Below are 21,985 nucleotides of genomic sequence, written 5' to 3'. Positions count from 1 at the left end.
TACCCATATCTAAACATTTAACTATTGAAGGGTAAACTGCACAAATCAGGGCTTTAGTTACTTCCCCCGGGACACACTTATCCCATCTTAGGGAGAACCCATTTATTTTGGATATGTGCAGGGTATTCTGCGTTAGGGCACAGGCTATGTTCTGTGAGGACAGCCTAGTGCTTATTAAGTGGATATCAATACTCAAGGCACAGTGGTCACTTAAAGTATTCACCAACACATCAAAGCTCGTGACTCTCTTAGCAATAGTGTTTGAAACTAAGATGTAGTCTATTGTTGACCCGTGACCCCTCCCCCGAAAGGTTGGAACCAATAGTCCGGAATGCATGTCAGGCTTATTAGCCATAGTAAGCCCCAGATCAAATAGGACATCGTTCAAATATAGCCCTGTGCTAGTATGACTGAAATGTACTATTGGATCGTCATGTTCGTCCACAAAGCCACATAAGTTACTGTTACTGTGTGGGCAAGCGTACTGATTAAAATCGCCTCCCCCATATTATACTAGAACTAGCTCTACCTCCCACTTTCTGCATCAACTTAGAAAGCCTTTCGCGAATACAGGCCAAGATCTTCTCCACCTGGTCCTCCACTAGGTTATTATAAAAGTTAAGAAGAAGAAAGGTCTCTTTGTTATTCAGCGTTAAGCTAAGCAGCTGATATTTAGGGTCTAGATGTACTACTGTAGTTTTTAAGCCCCATATCGTGTTAGATATGAAAACTGTCAGTCCTCCTTTAGACCTACCTGAAGTAACAGGTAGTGCGGGCGTGAAATAGGTTTTATATCCTATAAGATGCAACTCTGTTCTCGCCCAATTCTCCTGGAGACAGATTATACTATGATTCTGAAAAAAGTTCAGTAAAGTACCATCTTCGACCTTTGAGCGGAGGCCCGCTATATTCCATGAGATAATTTTTAATGATTGACCTACATTGCGTTTAGTACTGTCCACCAAAATGGAATTGAGACCTCCCGGTTGTAACTCAGCCACAGATACAGACTCTGTGGGTGTATCACCAGATATGTCGGAACAAATACCACCATTATATTCAGCCACTATATTAGGAAATATCTCAATTTCTTCCATACTGGAATGCGGTTGAGGGATGGAATTTTTGCTATTTCCCATTTCATTTTGTAATTCCCGACCTTCTGTTAACAAAATTCCCATCCTTTCATTCTGAATTATTGGACTTATATTCTGATTGTTGGAAGGCGTAAGTCAATCCACGCCCTCCATCCCATACAACATTGAAAAGTGGTTAAAAGTTGGAATGTTGTAATCAAACTGTCCTATGTTGTCCATATGGGAAGGCTGATTCATGGGGAAATTGTGTGAATAGCCAAAGTAAGATTGATTGGGACCGCGGTGTACTGTGTTGTGTCTGTATGCTACGTGGTTTCCCAAAGGAAGACCTATTGGGGGCTGAGGGAACTTCTGAGGATAAAAATGACTTAGATAATGAGTGGAAATGTCCTCGCTTCCTTTCGCATCGTACCAGTCACCGATGTATCTCACTGCTATGTGATCTTTGAAATTAATTATAATAATATCCCCTTTTCTATCCTTTGACCGTGCTCCTACCCAGTTCACACGTCTAACATTTAGGATTTCCCCATTGATGTGGGCTGGGAGAGGTCTATTATTGCGCAGCCAATATATGACCTTATTTTTTAAGGCTACATGATACTCTTTTACTCCCTCCAGAAGAGTTGGTACTCCAGCCATAATTATTACAAATGGAGCAGATTCCGGGGGTAAGTCGACCCTTCTCTGAATTGGGTTAATTTTATGTTGTGGGGTTGCTGGACCAATATCTGGTTTATTTTGTTGGATTTCCTCTTTACCCCCACCCCGTCCCGCTTTATCTCCATTTCGCGTGGTCGGTTTTAATCTTAGGGCCACTTTTGGAGCAGATGATTTTTGTATTAAGGGTACGGTTTGGGCATTATTGGACGGCAAAGGTGGTGATCTAACCTCTACACAAATCTTTTTTGTTTGTACTGAAGGAGGCGTCACACCCTGAATATTAGACAGCAATGAATTTTTTAAAACCTCCTTTTCTATAATAACGAATTGTTCCCCTATCCTCTTCACCCTTTCTATCAGTGGGGAAATTAATGATGTTTTCCATGCTAGGCAATAACTCTTTGGCAAGTGTAGTTGGCAGCTGTTCCACTAAGGTGTTTATTGTTGTAGTCTTTCGCGACCCTCTCAGTTGGACTCTAGGATCTGGTTCACGCTTATTATTCTTGTCACCCAAACAAACTTTGCCCAGCTTCCTTTTTTTCGACCGTGGGGGGATATTGCGAGTGGTTTTAACTAGTACCTCATCTGTAGTGGGCCCGTTCATCAGTGACTCAACTTCTGCGATTGATGAAGCATTTAATGAGTTTTCAATTGAGGTTACGGTTTCATTTAGCTCCTGTGTTACTAAATCTAAAAGAGGCGACTGTGATAAGTCTTTTGTATTTTGGGGGTTGTGAATTCGGGCTTTAACTACCTCAGCATTCTGTTTATGAGGTGTCACCGCTGTCTGTATTTGGCCCAATGACGATCGTTTTTTGCTCAACTCCAGAGAGAGGCGTTTTTCTGTTAATACGATCTCTTTTTCAAGGACTGAGGCAGCCCTCGTAATGAAGGCGTCTAGAGTCCCCCTAACAGAACCTCCCCCCAACGAAGGCCTACCTATACCACCACTAAGTCTACTCATAATTAAATACCCTCAATGAAAAGGGAGAAAAGAAAATAAAATATCAGGAAAGCCTCAAGGGAAATCCTAACTTACTTCCTGAATACTTGTAGGAACACCAATATAACTAAGCAAACAACTAAACAAGTAAGGGTCAACAACTCACAATAAGTTTGCGCTGTATGTCCCGGTCTCTAATGTTAGTGGTGTGGCCCAGCCAGCTTCGGCCTGCCCCGGACGGCCGCAGACGGCCCCGCCCTTGTCCCGGGCTTAGCCCGGGCTAGTCCCGCGCGCGTCCCGTGATGCGCGGAAATAACCTTGATGATATAGGGGCGGGTAGGCGGGGCTAATTAGGGGAAGAGGCACCAGCTGGCAGCAACAGAGAATGCTGGTCCTCGCAATCCCCTGCACCCGCAGTTATCCTTTAGTTTCCCCAGTAGATTGCCAGTTCCAGCCCAGGTTCAGAGACCAGTCAATGAGGCAGCAAAGTTCAGGGACACACAGGAACACACAATAAAGGGCTCCAGCAGCAAAACGGCTCAGAGGAACACACAATGAAGGGCTCCAGCAGCGAACGGCACCATGTTATTAGGGACGGAGCTGCAGATGCTGGTGCAGCCCTTTCTGTAGTACTGCTCTCCAGCTCTATGATGAGAGGGCAGTCCCTCATTTGAAAGGGATGTGGTCCCATGCAAATGAGGGAATCTCTTTGCCCCTGCGCAGTATTATACACACAGGTGCAGATACAATCAGGTGCAGGAGGTGCACTCACAGTGCACCACAAAAGGGGGAACATTGTGACTGCAGTGGAGTGGAGAAGTGTGGCTCAATGATTAGAGTAGCAGACCCTGATGCAGAGGTCTAGCCTGGGACCAGGGTTCAATTCCCCGCCTCGGTGGGTCTTGGGCTCAAAATTCCACGGACCTGATAATTCTGGGCAATAGTTTGCTTAATCTCCACAACGGCCCCCACAACGCTAAGGATGCCTGGCCTCCACCTTGGGGGTGCCCAGGAGTGGACGCCTCACAGGGAAAGCCAGGATGGGTTCCACAGCGGTATTCGTACAAGTGCCTTGAGACCCTTGCGGGTGAGTAGTGCGCTATACAAGTATCAATTTACATTTACTGCACTTCCGGAAGGCAGCCGTCTGGAGGGAAGAAAGGAAGTTCCATGGACCCCCAGTCATCCCTCTTGCAACTGGGTGCAGTCACTCATGACACCTGTCTACAGGGGGATCTCTCTTCTTCAATTGCAGGCAGCATGCACTGTGAAAAATAGAGCAGTTGATTAAAGCAGCCGCTCTGTATTTCACTGAATGTGCTACCTCCAGGGCAGCAAATTCATCATATTGGGGCATGGCGCACCTTCTTAAAGGTGCACAGTGGCACAAACAGGGACAGCTTAAGCAATAGGGCCATAGGTATGTTTAAATTAGTCTGTTGGGCCCAGCTCCATTTTGGACCTTGCTAAGCAACTCTGTTCACCTCCATTTTGGACCACCACAGAATTATTTACGATGCTGAATTTGTTTTAGGACATGTGGATTGTGTCAGCTTATAAATGTCAAGCAGGCTTCAGACAGGTGTATCAATGAATACATGTATATATATTTGCATGGGTGAGTTGGGCTTAAACTTGAGTGACATGTGCCTTTGCTGTTTTGAAATTTCAAGTCCTTAGGGTTCTCCTGACGAGTCCTATAAAGTATTTACAAGGCAGAAACATATCGAAACTCCCTGGAGACCAACCCACATAAAAAGTGATTAAATATTTAGGGACATTACTTATGGAGCTTTAGTCATTTAAACAAACTACCCGTCCACATATGTTTTTTTAAGATAAACAATGGCTTTACCCAGAAAATTGCCTCAGCCTATGAGCACTTAGTATTGAGCTGTAAGCTCAATGAATTGTTTTTTGAATTAACTCTATTGTACCTAATATTCCCACGTACATTTAGTTCTTCATCTTTGACATGGCATCATGATGCTCATGATTAAACACTAGCATTCAATGTAATGCAACCAAATGTTAAAAAAATGTATGTTCAAGTTGTAGTCATATGGTAAAGAACACAAATAGTTTCACTGTTCAAACTAATTTGATTCTGGATAGCTGTGATTACGTAGCAGCCATTTCTGCCACTTGATGGAGGTAGTATTTATCCCCAAAGGGTACATTCTGTACACTTACTTACTTCCACTTTCTTTCAGGTGTTACTAGGCGTGCCCTACGCGTGATATTTCTCCAGGATTCTGATTGAACTGTTAAGGGAACTGCAGCTTTGAGAACATTCTGATTTGAATAGAATCAACAAACCCATAATTTAAAAAGTGAACTATGATAGGATATTGCGAATTTTTATGGTTCAGCACCCTTATTCTACAAAATATATTTCTTAATATTCTTGAAAAGTTAGCAAGCTTCTTTTGACATTTCGAACACACAGTGCATATTTTTAAAAATCTTCAATAAATACGATAGTCCTTTGTTCATACTGTTCTTCTTTGTATTAATTTCCTTAAAAGCACCAGCCAACGTGTTTCGTCCTCATGGACTTCTTCAGGCTACAAAATACATATAAATACAAAAACCTCATTTAAAATATATGCAAATAAATATAATTGTGCAAATAACAAGACTTACAAGGAAAACTGCTACCCACATTAAGCTTCCAGTTGTGCGCACCACCTAATTGTCTGTAAATCTTTCCCATTGTGGTGGTAGGTGCGGTATATTGCCTCAACCTATTCTGTATTTATGATACGATATAGGTACGAGTCCCAGCACGATAATATGCACCCTTTTCCAAATGTATGTACACATCTTGCTGTAACATGAACTCTTTAACCCCTTCCTTGCAAAAACAAAATCCCTCAACCACCTTCGAGGAAGGCTTGCTCTCTTGCTTCCATCAGGCTCTTGGCACTGTCCATTCAGGCAGTGTGTAGTGCCATGCCAGTGGTGGAAGGAGGAAGCCAGTAGGGAAATGGGCACCAGCCTCCTAGGAAACATATTTTTCACCTCTGCTTAATTTTTCATTTACAAAGAAAGCATGGGCGTGGCTTCCTCCTTGGCAAGGACTGACAGGAGCCTACTGTTTGTTGGATAGTGACTACTAGGGTGAAAGAGATAATAAGGCATGATGAGGCATCACGTGCTCACACTCTATCCCACTAAGGCTCTCATTATGGGTTGGGCGGATTTTGCAATGGAGGTACGGGGAGCTGGAATTACATTCACTGCCTAGTATCTGCTCTGCAAAGTTCGGCAATTACGAGATTTTTTTGTAAGTTGGGAATGACTGCTCCCAACCAGATTTATCGGTTGTGTTACCTGCTCTGATTAGGCATTACATGTATGTTGGCCTGCCCGGGGTGCAGGGGGGGTGGGGTCAGGGGGTGTGATGGGGGTAGTGGTTCAAATCATAATTGTATCTGTCTGAGGGGGGCATTATCTGGTCCCCTCAGACTGCTGCAGGTGGCGGGGAGGAGCTGGGCAAAAATGTTGCTGCCCCAGCCCCTGAAGCTTCTGTGAGAGTCTCTGGGCAGGGTCGGATTGGCAAGGCGGGCATTCGGGAAACGGCCGAAGGGCCGTTGTCTCAGTGCCCTCTGTGGGCCGTTTTTTTTCTCCCCTTTTTCAGTTCACAGAGAGTGCTCTCTGCTATCTGCTCTCTGTGAACTTGGGAAGGGGAGAAAAAAAACGGCCCACAGAGCGTACGGAAACAGAGACAGAAATGAAAGCGCTTCACTGTGTGCCATGCAGTGATTATTAGCTGTGGCCTCACTTCACCCCCTGCCCCTGAAAAGCAATCACGCCAAGGGTGGACTGGGGAGTGGTGATTGTCTGCGAAAATCGGCCTCCCTGGGGGCCAGGTGTTGCTCAGGCCTTGAGCCATTTCCACCTCGGCCCCCCTGGGGCCCACGCAGCCGAGAAACGGTGTTAATCTTAACACCTCGCCCACAGCCCCTCAGATTCAGGGCACAGTGGGCGAGGAAGAATGGGTCTGGCTGTGACTGCTAGGTGATGTTTTGAACTCCCACCATCTTCACCTCAGCCTTCCCCTGTCTACCATTGTGCTCCCCTGCCAAGACATTGCCCTGGGGCCTGGAGGGCTGGGGAGGGCTGATTAATTTACTAATTGCAGGGGCCATACTGCTGTTCATGTGCTCTTGAGCTAAGTAGGTTAGTAATAGCAGGGGCTTCCCTTCTTTTCAGGTGCTCCTGCACTGAAGTTCTTGAATAATTTTGTGACAGAAAGGGGCCTTGCTGTTTTTTTAGTTGCTCAGCATGTAGGCCATTGTCACCTTGGGCCTGTGTCCTGCGCAAGAACAGTATCCTCCCACTTTCATTCCTTATCTCTGCATAGGCATAGGTGGCCTAACGCCAGAGTTGCAGAGATGGGGATTCAAGTTTGAATCCCAGGGTCTGCTCAACAGCCTGTGATTCTGGGCAGATCACTTCCTCGCCCAGGCCCTTAAATAAAAAATCAGATCATGTGTACTGTAATTGGTACTCATGAATAGAACTCAAATAGCCTTTGTCTTGGGCTGAATTTACACTACATAAAACTGTCAAATGGTAAGAAAATTATAAAAAATAACCATTTGTTCATGCTTTATGATTCTGCAAAGGGACCATGATAATTAAAGAGGACACTTTATAAAAACATGTCCATATTTTTAACACAGCTTTTCCGATACAAAATTTCCATTTCATGTGCCAGTTAACAATTTAACTCTATTTTAAAGGCCTAATCCAAAATGCAGACAAGGGGCATATTTCTCTATATGCCAAAAATATCATTTAGTAAGTTTTGGTTAGTTTTTTTTTGTAGTTTGTAGGTCATTCTGACAGTAAACACCCATTATCCCGAATCTTTCTTGCCGCATACCATCACTCCGCATACTTTTATTACGAATCTACTAGGACTCCGCAATGCCGTTATAACGCATGGCATTACATTTTATATGCTTTTACCACGCATACATTTACAACGAAACTCGTAAATGCATGAATGATAAAAGCATGTTTTTTTGTATATGTTAGGATAAGGTAAGTATGGGTATATAGGGTATATATTTTGGGGTTCTGAGGTATATGTTTTAGGGTGATTGGGTATTTTAAGGGTTCAGGGATAGTTTTGGGGTACTGGGGTATTTTTAGGTTTCAGGACTAGGTTTTGGTTTTGGGGTACAGGGGTATTTTTAGGGTGAAGGGATAGGTTTGGGTTTTGGGGTACAGGGGTATTTTTAGGGTTCAGGGATAGGTTTGGGTTTTGGGGTACAGGGGTATTTTTAGGGTTCAGGGATAGGTTTGGGTTTTGGGGTACAGGGTATTTGTAGGGTTCAGGGATAGGTTTGGGGTTTGGGGTAAAGGGGTATTTTTAGGGTTCAGGGATAGGCTTGGGTTTTAGGGTGCAGGGTGGGTTAGGATGGGTTATGATTATGGGGTGCAGGGGTATTTAAAGGGACCATGGTGGGATTAGTTTTTAGGGTATTGCACAACTTTTTCTGGTTGGTTGTGTTTTGTTGTCATGCATGTGGGCCCCAGAACGTGCTTCAGAGTTGGTGCTACATAATGTGTTTTACACATGGAGGACATGCGAAAAATTGTGAGGGATTGTTACACGGTTGGAATATTTAAAACCAATAGCACTAGTTGTTTGCAGGTCTCTTGTACCATGATTCAGAGAACAGAGTGTGTGTATTGCTTCTTCTATATAAGGAGGAAATTATTAGATTTCCTCCAATGGAATGGTGAAAATCCTCAGAACATCGCATTGGTTTTCATTGTTGCTGAAAGAATGGCATAAGTAAACATAACTAAAGCTATAATTGCAAACACAATGCCCGTATGGTTTATTGTGATATTGTGTGCTAGCTCACAAAACAACAACCAAATCACCCTTACCACTAAAAATGTGAGAAATAGGCAGGTTGCACACAGAATTCCACGTCAAATGTTGTTGCAATTTAATGTACACAATTTACCCAAGGAATGATTTTGCAGCATTATTCCAGATTGTATTACATTATGATATAGGCCTGAACATAGGTGCTCACAAACATTTTGCCAGGAGCAACAACATCTGGTCTGAGTTATGACCAAGAGCTATGTTGATACCAGATGAGTTGCAGTTGGGGGTAAGGTGAGTGTAACGGAAGTGAGGCATATACATCTAGTTTCTGAATTGCACAATGTGATACCAACAACTTGGCATTAATACTGGTTTTGTATCTTAATCAGATCATGTGATCCTAGGCAATTGTTTTATTTCACTCCCCATGGCCCAGACTTTAAGGCAGCAACAGATATGAATAAAACTGTGTTTTTTGTATATAGACATCACCTGCTGACTGTGAAATAAATGTATGACTAGATTGTACAGATACATTTTTTCAGCATTCTTTACACCCCAGACTGCCTTTTCCTCGTTTGTGAATTCTTACTTTGTTATTACATGTTCTATTACCAGAGATTCCAGTCTTACCCTTTCTCCTTGACTTTGTACTAGATTTCTGGTTTATGTGATGATTAGAGTCTAGGACATAGCTGGTTAGGAAAGAGTATCCAACGACATTGTGCAGGGCGTTAAGACTGCAAGTAAGTATTCAGTTATCTGAACTGCAGTGCTCCTAGTCTTTACCAATGTTACTTGCTCTGTAAGCTTTAAAAGGCTTAATTTACTAAATATTTGTCTACAAATTAGACCTCAAAGAGTAACCAAATGGTGTTTCATGAAAGGGCATGCCCCTCGAATGTGGGCCACGCCCCTTAAATATAGACCACGCCCCTTAAATGCAGGCCACGCCCCTTAAATGTAGGCCACGCCCCCTTAATGTGGGCCACTTTTTCGTCAGTGCCCGGGCCAAATTGTGATCCCAATCCGACCCTGTCTCTGGGCCTTGAGTTATCGGGTCTCGAGTTTTCAGACCCGGTAATTCTAGTCCCTGGCACACTTAACATTTCTACTTGCGTTATTTAACTTCGAGTAACTACTGAGGGTGAAATAACAAAGCTTGTAATGAGGGCCCGAATATGATTCGATTTAAAATATGAGGCATGCAGATGCTCCACCCCCTCACCCCCCTCCCCCGCAAAGGTCTGTTTACTCGAGCAGCATGTGTACTGTAAATAGCCTCTAACGGTCCAATAGGGAGACTTTTTTGGAGTCCAAGCTAGCCAACAGCCGTGGGACAAACTGAGCAGGGTAAGGGACAGCGGCCAAATCAGAACAGATACCCGTAGACAACCTCGGTTTTCAATGAGGCCCTTGGAAAATGCATTCGGGAAATTTTAACAAAGAACACATTGGACTCTATATGTAGTAGTTTCACATTCAACTTCATGTTCGCTCAAACTTCCTAACATGCAAAGCGCCGCTGCTTATTAAGCCAGGACTGGCTGGAAGTGCCTGGTGGCCTGGTACGGGCTGTGGCTTTTGTGCTAATTTACATTTGAGTTATCTGGGGTATAATTTCACCCACGCTTAAAATGAAACTATAAAAGTGCAGGAGCTCACTATTCAGAGTACCTGCTTGCCCCTGGCACGTGCCGGTACTACACCATTAAATGTATAGCAGCACTGCTGAGAAGTTCCGGTACTCTCCTTTTCAATTTGAAGAAGTCCAGATACTCAGTACCGGACAGTACCGACCCATTTAAACCCCTGTACTATGATGCGCAGGCTATTTGTGTGCCTTGTTTTCGCAGAAATTTTGGCGGTATTGTGGGGTTATCTTGTCTGACAGTATCAGCTACCCCGCTGACGTCGCAATGTCTTTGAATATGCATGACACTTGTTTATTTATACTGAGCCTGAAATGAGTGCATAATTGAGACCGCTGGCAGGTCACTTTTTAATAGTTGCACCTATTTTCTACTTAATTTTTCTATAACTTACTTGAGAATATTGTCTTTTATTGTAAATCGGAATAAAATGTGTCGTTCAATGCCTAAGATTCATGTAGTCAACCCTTAACACTGATTCTCCATTTCGTAACCATAACAAAACCACGCCTTCTAACCTAAGGTCAAAATGTTCTCCTGTAATGATGTATTTTTACAACTGTCGCAAATTCCTGCTTGCTGTAACCCAGAGAAAGCTGCCTTCCAGGGTTGGGAGTCATGCGGGTGTGGCGGCTGCTAGGTGAGTAATTGTCTGGTCTGTAGTGTTGCTGTCATCACTGCGCCACCGGAAGTAGAGCTACGTCAGGAGCTGCTGCACACCTTCGATTTGGTTACTTCCTGAATAGAAAATCATTCTTTTTTACAAGAGGCTCGTTGGCCATTTTCTCTTAAGTGACTAGGACAGGTTCGAAATAATTATTTATGGCAGTTACATTCCTTCAGCCCAGTAAGGAGCTGTCAAATTTGACAAAGCAAGAGCACTGCACACATTTCCTTTTTCATTTGATTTGTTCTTCAGCGTTTCCTTAAACTACACACATCTTTTAGTGAACTATGTTGCTTACAGTACTGATAATCAACACACCCCTTTTCATTTAATTGCTGTTAAACATTTTACATAAAAACTGAAAGGGCTGGCACATACCTGAGCATTAGAGGTAGTGTTGGCAACTGCGTCTGAGAAAGATACAGGGCATTCAGCAACCGGAACTTTATGATATCATTTATGTAACATCTCTACACTCAACTCGGCTGTGCATGCTGCTGCTGTAGACATTAATCATTCTTTTGGAATACTGCAAAAAAACGTAAAATACTTTCAAGTGATTGCTTTTCTTACTGTATGTTCTAAGGGGCAGATTTACAAGCCCCTTGCGCCACTTTTGCGTCACTTTTCCCATGTTGAAAATGACGAAAAAGTGGCACAAGGGGCTTGTTAATCTGCCCCTTGGTTTATATTTCAAGGTGTAAAATACCACCATTTGCTGATTTTTGCAGTTTGTTAGATTTTGTGAAATATCCTTAACCTAGAAATACTGCCCGTCTTCCTAAATTAGCAGCTGGATGGCACCCTAACAGGAGATAGCTGCTCTGGCTGAAAAGTGGACTAGTTTTTCTTCCAGTTACTATCTGCTTTCTTCCACCATTCTTGTGCAGCGATGACACTAGGTGATAACAAAATGAGCGCAGTGAGGCTTGGATGGAAAGTGATAGAAAGGGCTGAAGAGTGACTGTTTAAGCTGGGTCCCTTGCACCCAACTCTATCACTCGAAGTATTTTTAATGAGCACAAACACCATTTTAAGGGTTCAGGACACTTACTTTTCACACACCGAGAGTCCATCTAGGCCTCCGGGAAACAGTATGGTACCCTGCCATGCTCACTTGCTCAGTGATACTGGTTTTGCTAACTTTTATGTGTGGTGTTACCCAAGGCCAACTGCCCCACTCGGCAACTTGTTCTAAGCACCACTATTGTAGTGTTTTTATTGCCCGACACTGCACTTGTGTGTTCTCGCCTCATCTCATCTACTCTTAACTGGCATTACGGGCAACAGCGTGACCCTTTAATTCATGCACTTTCGAGCACAGTTGTTGAAATGAGAAGCCCAAGAAAAACATACATGTTAAATACTCCACTGCCCCAACCATTCTATCCTGCCTTCTTTGATGGGGGTTGGCAACTTGTCTGCCAGACATTCAGGTGTTCCAGGGGACTCCCAGACTGGTACATACTTACTATAATATGATAACTGTGTTGCCCTCCGTATCTGCACCCATAAATAAGCCACTGCCTGAAGAGCTTTCAGCCTTACTTTTTTGTAAAATTCTACATCCCCAAACTTGTACAGGAAAAGGGATTTTTCCCCTCTGATGTCCTTTAACAAGACCTTTAACAGGCTTCCTCTTGCCACAGATTCTTTGAGTAGGCACTTTTAATTCCTCAGTCTGAAGGCCCAAGCTTACTCATGAAAGTCCAGAAGCACGATTCTGCCATTCTCTCCTCGTTTGAAGTTTCTTCCAGGTGATGCACAGGCCCTTTGATGCCCAGATGAATGAGGTGATGGTGCTCTGAAGCCTCCCTATCCTTTCTTCTTTCTAATGCAAGGGGGTTGAGATAAAGAGCAAAGTGAACTTTGGCAAGATGGACATTTTTTATCAAATTGGCCCTACCAAAGATCTTTAAAGTTAGGTGGGACCAACCAGACAAGAGAGCATCCACCTTCTTCTTCACATTTTCACATTTTCAAAGTCAGACTGCGGGAGTTTTCCACATCATGTCTGATTCTAATACCAACATATTTATTCTCTTTCTTTACTCACAGGTGGGCCTTTCCAATGTTCCAAGCCATCATCGCTGTCTTGGAGTTTTTTGCTACATATCCTGATACCATCCAAAAGTCCTGGACCTACTGTTCCACTGCTGGTAATGATGTTTGTAAATCTGCTGTATGTATCATCAGATCATCGGCATACAGTGAAATCTTTTTCTCCTATGCTTCGTACTTAAATAGGACTATCTTCCTTTCCTCTCTACTTTCCTTGCTGGTGGCTCAATAAACAGATTGAAAAGCAGGGGGGAAGGGATCAACCCCACCTCGTCCCACTCAAGATTTTGAACCCTGAAGTTGTGCCTCCGTTGTGACCTTTGTCTTGAAGCGCAGCAAATATGAAAAGATAAATAATGAATTTAAAGACTTCTTTATTTATTGCTTGGACTTTTGTGACCCACCAAATATAGGCTTATGACCTACAGTTTGAAAAAAACTGTATTAGCGGATATTCCAAATCTTGTGAAGGCCTGCATTTATTGTGTACGCAATAGATGTGTTTCCCTTACCTAACCTGAAGATAACATACAATTTCTCCAGTCTCCCTTATACACACTTTGTTCACTTTTATTTGGATAGCCAAGGGCCTGATTACGAGTAACACGGCCTTATCACCGTACCTCCTCAGCAGTGGTCCCTAGGTGACCGGCGCAGCAGTGGTCTCCTGCCTGTCATATTACGACAGGCCCAGTTGCGATCTTTCTGAATGGTGTATATTATATGTGGATGCTGGGGTGTATATTTTGACTGCAGTGTACACATATGCATAGCATATATGAAAAAATACCTACAAAGAGTTACTACCCATTACTGGAGTCTGGACCATATGTGCCCAGTCCAGTCAATGGGTAAATGGTGCAAAACTACTGACTTACCTGGATTTCGGCACCAATGTTTTCTTTGGCATTAAGATGCTGCTGTGAAGGGGGGACCGGGAGTAAGGGATTCATGTGGGAGACAGAAGGGAAGAAATGGAAATGGGTGAGTATGCACTTGATAGCGCGCGGCAAAGCGGAATTCTGGTAACCAAAGCAGAGTGTATAATCATTTATACCACGCGCTACAATCAGTTTGTCTATATGCCTATATTTTCTCTCTCTATTTATAAGACACATTTTTGGCTCATATTACATCAGGTCCTCCGACAGACTGGAGAATTTGACAAGGATTTGGCAAAAGACTAGGGGCCAGATGTAGGTAGCCAAATACCGGTCGGTAACGGACGAAAATCGGTAATTTCAGTTGTTACCGACCGGTATTTGGACATTGAGATGTAGGGCACACAAAAACTACTGAATCGGTAAATTTTCCGAATCGGTAGAATTATCGAATGAGTAGAATTACCGAGTCGGTAAAAATACTGAATCGGTAAATACAGATTCAGTAAATCCCATTCACTCCTATGGGCATCCAGGCCCATAGAAATGAATGGGATTTGCCAATTCGGTATTTGCCGATTCGGTAAATACCGATTCAGAAAATACCGACTCGGGGATTCCGAATTTTACCGAATCAGTATTTTTTACCAATTTTTTACCTACATCTCATTTCCCTTTTCTAAAATACCGAATCAGTAAAATTCGGTATTTTAGAATCGGTAAAAATGAGTTACCTACATCCGGCCCTAGATGAAATATTCCCTTACAAGGATCTAAACAAAGAGAATATTAATATTTAAACCTTTCTATATACATTTATATACATCTCTTCGTCATCATTATAATAAATAAGGACAGACTCAGGGTCTTTGTTAGTTCGCTTTTATCTATTTCTTTAGAATGATATATGAATTGGTCATACAGAAAGACAATATTTTTTTTTCAGAACAAAATTTTATTGAAGTACCGACAAAACACAAAAGAAGGGACACCGTCCCGCATGTCATCGCAGGACTAATGAGCACAGACTCGAAAAAGGAAATGCAGTCAGTACAAACAATATTAAATCCTACACCCGCCCCCCCCAACTCCTAGCCCCCTACCCCCCCCGGATCCCACCCCGTTCCCTATACAGTGTCCGCTAGCGTCAAGGCGTAATGCTAGATGATACAGTACGTGTGTGCTCCCTGCCACCCAGGGTACAATAGTTAAACATCTTCTCCAACGTCCTGGGGCATCGGTGGTTCCAGCCACAGTCCTCTGTAGTCCGCCCATCTCTTCCATATCTTAAAATGTTTCCGAGGGCATCCCCTCGCCTCAAAGACCGGGCGCAGAAAGACAGTATTGAATCTGAATCTTCACTTGAGAACACAATACAGATGATCACAGTAACATCTCAATTAAGGAGCATAAGTGGAGTGGATAGCGTAAGAGACAAAAGAGCATTTTCATTAAGAATAATGCAATTACAGAATTTCATACGAACCTCGAAACTATAGCACAGCATGCTAATAGCTGAAAATGCTAACCCTCCGACTGAGAGGGTAAGCTGGGGCTATCATCATAAGGTATGAGGAGCAAAGTTAAGAAGTCAGCTTACAGACTGCATCAGCCGAGTACATCAAAGAACAGTTCACCCGAAAACACTTCAGATAGATCTAACGCTAACGCTCTCCCCTCTCTGCCTCGCCTACTCTTTAACTCTCCGACAGACAGACCTCCTTTCCTCCCAAACTATCATAATAATTATACCCTAATGTCTATAATTTCTGACTTATTCTTGTAACAAAATCCAGAAAAATCCTTCTCCGATTGGCTTTCAGACATAGGGTGTTAAGTCACACCGCTTCAGTTGCTCTTCCCTTTCGAATGTTCATTGGTTAATTCCATGTTGTCATCATCATCCTTCAGCAGAGGAAATCAAGTTTTCTCATTCCTCCGTGTACACATTTTCAGATGCATTTGGAAACATTTGGCAGTACTGTTTATCATTAGAAACTCGCTTTTCCTGCAACAGTACGAAGTATCGTAGATACACTGGGCACGTAGCAGGCACTCGAAAATTATGAACACAATAGTCAACTTTGAAGAATAAACTTGATTTCTGTATTTCTACATTCCAAAGCTAAATTAACCCTAATCTAAATGTTGAGGCCTTCTTGTAAAACATGCAGTTTCTTTAGGAGAAATGTACATTATTTTATTATTTATTGAAAAACAAAGCTTATTTTCATTTCAATCTGTTCATTAGTATAATAGAACAAACCCATTTAAAACTATTATTCTGAAATTAATATTTGCTTAATTATGTTAACAAACAAATACACATCTTTTCATATTTTACTAATGTTTCAGAAATCGTTTGTGGCCTACTTTAGACACAGTGCCATTTTCCAGCACCTTTCTAATTCTTTTTCTCGACTGCATGTTAATTAATTTTAAACTTTGATAATAACTCACACAATGGAATGTTTAATCCAAGCAGGTTTTATTTATGCAAAATCCTGCTCCATCGATCCCCTATTAGAGGGCAATTTAAGCCATCAAAATCTGATTACAATCTGTTTGTGTCAGAATATAGTGGTACTCAACTGTTTCAACCTAACCCCATCTATATCTTTCATTACCTCATAATAATTTCTCTTTCCATCTTCCATTTCTATTTCTCCTCTCTCTTCTTTGCTCTTCTTTTTTCATGCATTTTCCCTTTGCATTTGCAGCATTTATATATTAAATACATCATTAATATTCCAGCAGCAATAGCAATAATAGGTATTAGTATCTTACCTATTAAGCTGTTACCAAATGTTAAAAGCCAATTTCTCACAGTAGAGAAACCCTTACCAAGTTTCCGGAGTATCAAGTCGATGTTGGTAGGAAGCAATGTCCATGTGGAGCGACTGTACCTCCACAGCCTTTTCATTTACTGCAGTGCCAATGGAACCCATGGAAACCTTCTTGGAGAGCTTGTAAATATAGGTATTTATGACCGACGATGACAGAGTTGGCGGCGCTTATGCCATGGTTCCTGCCCTGGGAGGCTTCCTCCTAGAGACAGCCTCCAGGAAGAGGAGTTGACATGTGAAATGTACTTGGATTTGGACATTGGGGATTGTTGGGAAGAGGTAAGGAGCTGCATTCCTAAAAAGCCAAAGCAGTCGGGCAGGGACCTCTGCAAAGCTACCCACAGAAGATAAACAGAAGTTGTTGGGTTTTAAGGGTTCTTAGCCTAAGACCCCTTTGTTCCCCAGGAGCGAAGAAAATGTCCTTTCCTTTCTCAGAAATACTGCTGCCCCGTGCTCGGGATAACACACACAAAAGGGAGCCAATATGTCCAAAAAAGGAGGAACCAAGAAGAACCATCCAAAAAGTCCCAAACGCAGCCGACAGGGAGAAGGGCGAGTCCAGCAGGAAATGAGGAAGAGTTGTGTGTAGAACTGGTAGTATGTGATGGTCTTCTCTTAACTGTAGAGACTCCACTGCCTTGGGCAAATCACAAGAGTCTATTGGCTGGAGTTCTAGGAAGAGCTTGCAGAGTTTCCAAAAGGAAAAAAATAGTAATGTCCAAATTACACAAAGTCCAAGGCTCCTGTGCTTTCACAAAAACACAAAATATGTGTAAAAGGCAAGCTCCAGAAATAAGGTAAATGACAATATTCCACGCACGGTTGCACGTTCCCGAAATTCAAAGTCACAAGCCCTACCCAGGGCTGAAGAAAAAAATACGAAAGGAAAAGCTCTAAACTCGGAGCTCTAAGAAAAGGAAGCACGGTGTCCCCCGCTAGCGTCAGATGCTAGATAATTCAACACAATGTGGACTCGCGTTTACAAGAAGCGGTATGTATCCAAATAATTAATGCAGGGGCAGGGGAGGGCACCTCACCCGACAAGTGGAAAGTCGGCCAAGCGATAACACACAGAATGAAGCTCGGCGGCGGCCACGGGGTTGTACGAGCTTCCATGGGGGCTTCTTAGCTAGTGGGGAGGTTTGACTGACCGGAGCTGGAGGGAAATTGAACGCGGACAATTCCAGCGCGTCCTCGAATATATTAGCAGACTGCAGGGAGAGACAGGAGATAGCGCGACCATGGGCTAAGGTGGAACATAGAATCAAGAATCCAACGTCGGGGCTCTAGGACGCTGAACCAGAACAGGAATCCAAAAATAACAGGAGAGCTGGGCCACTGCCAAAACAAAGAAAACCAAGCACAGGAGACTGGTAACTGCTGGCTTATATCTTCACCATCAGCTGACCACTCATAGAGCAGCATGAGAGAGTGCACAGTCCCATACTGCCTCTAAGCCTTCTGGAGATGTAGACCTTTAGTCGCGCATGATGCCCGACTCCTAACAGAAGTAGACACCGCAAGTGTCTGTCAAGAAAGCAGGTTGGAAGCATGACACTGAGGTAGGAGAGTCAACACACTCTTGAGAGGCAAAGTCAGTCCTAGCACTTTCGGGAAGGCTAACAATCTCCTTGGCTGCCCCAACCCCACTGATGCTGGCTCACCCACCATATGCAATAGGTAAGGTTCCACCAGTCCTCAGTGGTGGGCTATGGATCACAATAGGAGCCTATCTGATGACAAACAAAGGTGGTGGAGAGTTGCTGGATGGTAGGGGGGACAGAGCTGGCAGTTCAAGGGCATGATGAGAAGTAGAGGGGCAATCCCTGTCTCAAAAGAAGAAGACCTTTGTCGCCTTCCCCCGTCAGTCACAAGATATGTTGGAGCCATCGCCAGGGCAGCACTACAGGTGACAAAATGCTTTGGGTCGGCTGCTCCTCGCCATAATGTACTCATCCGTCAGAGCGGCATTTTGGGCTGCTCTGACTCTTTATATGCAAGTTCCTGACCCAGAGCTATGGCGGTGAGTTTGTCTCCTCAAATGCGGGCAGCCGCCATTTTAAGGTCATGACGCACACGCCTCTTATGGCTCCCTGAAGAGGAATAACGGCGTTTTCAATGATCAAAAGCCCTCCAATGGATTTTTTTTCAGTAGTGCTTTGTGCATTACACATTTGCAATGCGTATATTGGCTTTTAATTTATATAATTGTATTTTTTTCTATACATGCTATTAAAAAGGTTTTTCTGCTGCAGTCTCACAGCTTTTTCTACATAGACATTGCTACTTTTCTCTCATGCTGGGTTTTTTAATATTTTTGAGTGCTTTCTTCGTTTTGGATTTCTAATATTGTGCTCTAATTTGATACATTTTTTTTTCTCTTCACTTTATTCCACATCTGTATACTTCTTCGCGCTGTTCATACAGCATCGGCAGGCTCAGACCAACACTAAAACCTGCACATCGGCCTGTTAATTACGCTACAATTGCAAGTGAAATTTTAGCTTCTACTAAGCTTTCTTCTTCTGGTACTAAACCAAATCGGGTGAAAAATGACCCCTCTCACCCATTATGCAGCTGCGGCCGGTAGTGGGAGTACCGGCCGGGCGGTGACGTAGGGAGGGGCAGCGTGGGGGGTAGTAATGTATGGATTACGGACTTTAAAAGGTAAGTAAGCATAAAAATAAATAAAACGAATTTCGTTGTACACACTGCAATGCAAAATGCGATGCAGTGTGTGCAACGAAATTCGTTTACTTACCTTTAAAGTCCGTAATCCATACATTACTACCCCCCCCACCCTGCCCCTCCCCACATCACCGCCCGGCCGGTACTCCCACTACCGTCCGTGGCTGCCATTATGTCATCGTACAATCCTGTTCGTGACATTATCCTTGATGAGGTGAGTGGCTTAAAACCTTTCATGACTCCTACCAATGAGAAACGTCAACAAATTGAGAATAAAGGGATCACTATAGAAGCAACATTTTTGACATGGTGCAACGCATAAGTGATTTGCATGATGCTGCTATCAGGATTCCTATCTTGGAACAAGAAATCCAATTTCTCAAATTACATACTGAGGATCTTGAAAATCAAAATAGACGTAACAACCTTTGTTCATCTGGCCTACCAGAAAATTTAGAAGGCCTGGACCTTCTCATCTTCTTGAAAAAGTTTCTCCCTGAACTTTTTGACATTCAGCATGATCCAACATTGAACAATCAACGTGCCCATCGTCTTGGTCATTTCCAACTTTATTTGACCAGATTCAGAGGAACAATAATGTTATTCATGGAATTTACAGACCTGATTCGTGTGTTGAAGACAGCAAAAGTAAAACATTGTCTTATATGGTCTAGTCATGCCATTTATATTTCTCAGGATCTCTCTAATGCAACTAATCCCAGAAGGAAAGAATTTCTTGCTCTTCGTCCACTAATGTGACAATTGCATATTTGTTATGGCATTTTGCAACCTTGTTTATGTAAAATCACTCATGAGGGCACTACACGCTGCTTCGACATCCCTGTCAAATTAAAATCTTTTCTCCAAGGTATCCCCCAGCAATCTGGGGCTACTTATACCCAGTGTTTATCAATAATTTTAACCAACTCTTGTTACTCTCGCTTTCTTCTACTTTCTTCTATCTTCCTCTATATTGTTTCTATATGGCTATTTTCTCTTTTATATCTTAGTTTCTATCCTTCTGCCATTCTTTTTGCTCTTAGTGCTGTTGCTTCCTATGCTTATCTCGTCTACTCTTCACCTTAGATCTTGATCTCTTTCCTTGATCTATTTCTTTACCTTTCTATCACTATTTTGCCCTTCCCTACTAATTGTTTTTTACTCTCTTTTTTGTATTGTTTGGTGAGTATTCTTTTTTTTTTGTCTTTTCATACTGTGTATTTGTTACATATTTATTGAATATATTGTGCGTTTTTGTTTTCTGCACTGTTTTCATGTAGCGTATTATCTGTATTCCTGTATCTTCCATCTCATTCCCCAATATGTTGAAAGTTATCTTGTGGAATGTTTGTGGTCTGGGACATCCTGTCAAAAGATAAAAGGTACTTTCTCACTTGTCTAGATTTCATTCACATTTTTCTTTTTTGCAGGAAACTCATTGTATTGATGTAGAATCTCTTAAATTTAAATGACAATGGGTAGGAAAAGGTGTGTACTCTCCTACGTTTAATCATAAAGGTGGTGTTGGTATTCTTTTTCTTTTTTAGGATTTTGAAAACGGACACTACTGCCTTTATTGTAATCGGTGTGGCAAAGTTTATTAGCTGGGCCTGGTCTATACGTTCCCGTAACCTTAGTCACTGAGTCATAGCTTTTACGTCATCTGTTTTGTAATTGTGTATTGTCGTATGTCGTAGTCATAGTCTTTTTCTGTCCAATTTAATGCTGTTTTACCCAGGTTTTAACGTGTATTGTATTTATTGTCTTGATCTTTTTATGAAATGTATTTTATGCTTCCTGTATATGGTCTTTTATGATATATATCGAAATAAAGACCTTTTGACTAGCTATTCTTTTTCATAAATCGTTGACTGCACAAATGTTATCAACTCCATGTGATAATGATGGATGATGGGTATTGGCTAAGGTTGTCATTCATAACAGACAAATCTCTTTATTTAATATTTATGGCCCTGCTAAACCAGACCCAGATTTCTGGAACAACATCAAGATTATATTAACTTCTCTTGACAACCCTAACATTATTGTTGCAGGAGACTTTAATCAATCGTTAGACCCATTTACTGATACAGTCTAAATGTAAATTTCATCTTGACAAATCTCACAAAGCATTTCAATCTGCCATTGCCACTCATCCATTATTTTATGTTTGGATAACATGTATTCCTGATTCTTCTAAATTCACGTTTTTCTCCAATGTGCACCATACTTGTTCTAGAACTGATGATATTTTGGGTAGTAAACCTCGAATTCTCTCTATCCAATCTTCAGAGATTGGCTATATATGTATTTCTGATCATGCACCTGTTTCATCTTCCTGTGATTTATCTTTGAATAATTCTAAGTCTGGTCAATGGAAATGTAATACCTTCCCCTCTCTGATAATATTTTCCTATCTGATGCTACTACCTTTATTAACTACTTTTTTACAATTAATCAACCTTCAGACACATCTATTCCTGACACTTGGGATGCATTTAAGGCATCCTGTTGTGCCTTCACTATAGCCTCTTCAGCAAGGAGGAAAACACTCAATCCTGTCAAATACACTACTTCATTACAACAAAAAACATCAGAACATACTTATTTTTCCTCTAAATCCTCTT

This window comes from Lissotriton vulgaris, chromosome 3_1, assembly GCF_964263255.1.
Source record: "Lissotriton vulgaris chromosome 3_1, aLisVul1.2, whole genome shotgun sequence".
NCBI lineage: Eukaryota > Metazoa > Chordata > Amphibia > Caudata > Salamandridae > Lissotriton > Lissotriton vulgaris.
This window is presented reverse-complemented; position numbering follows the sequence as displayed.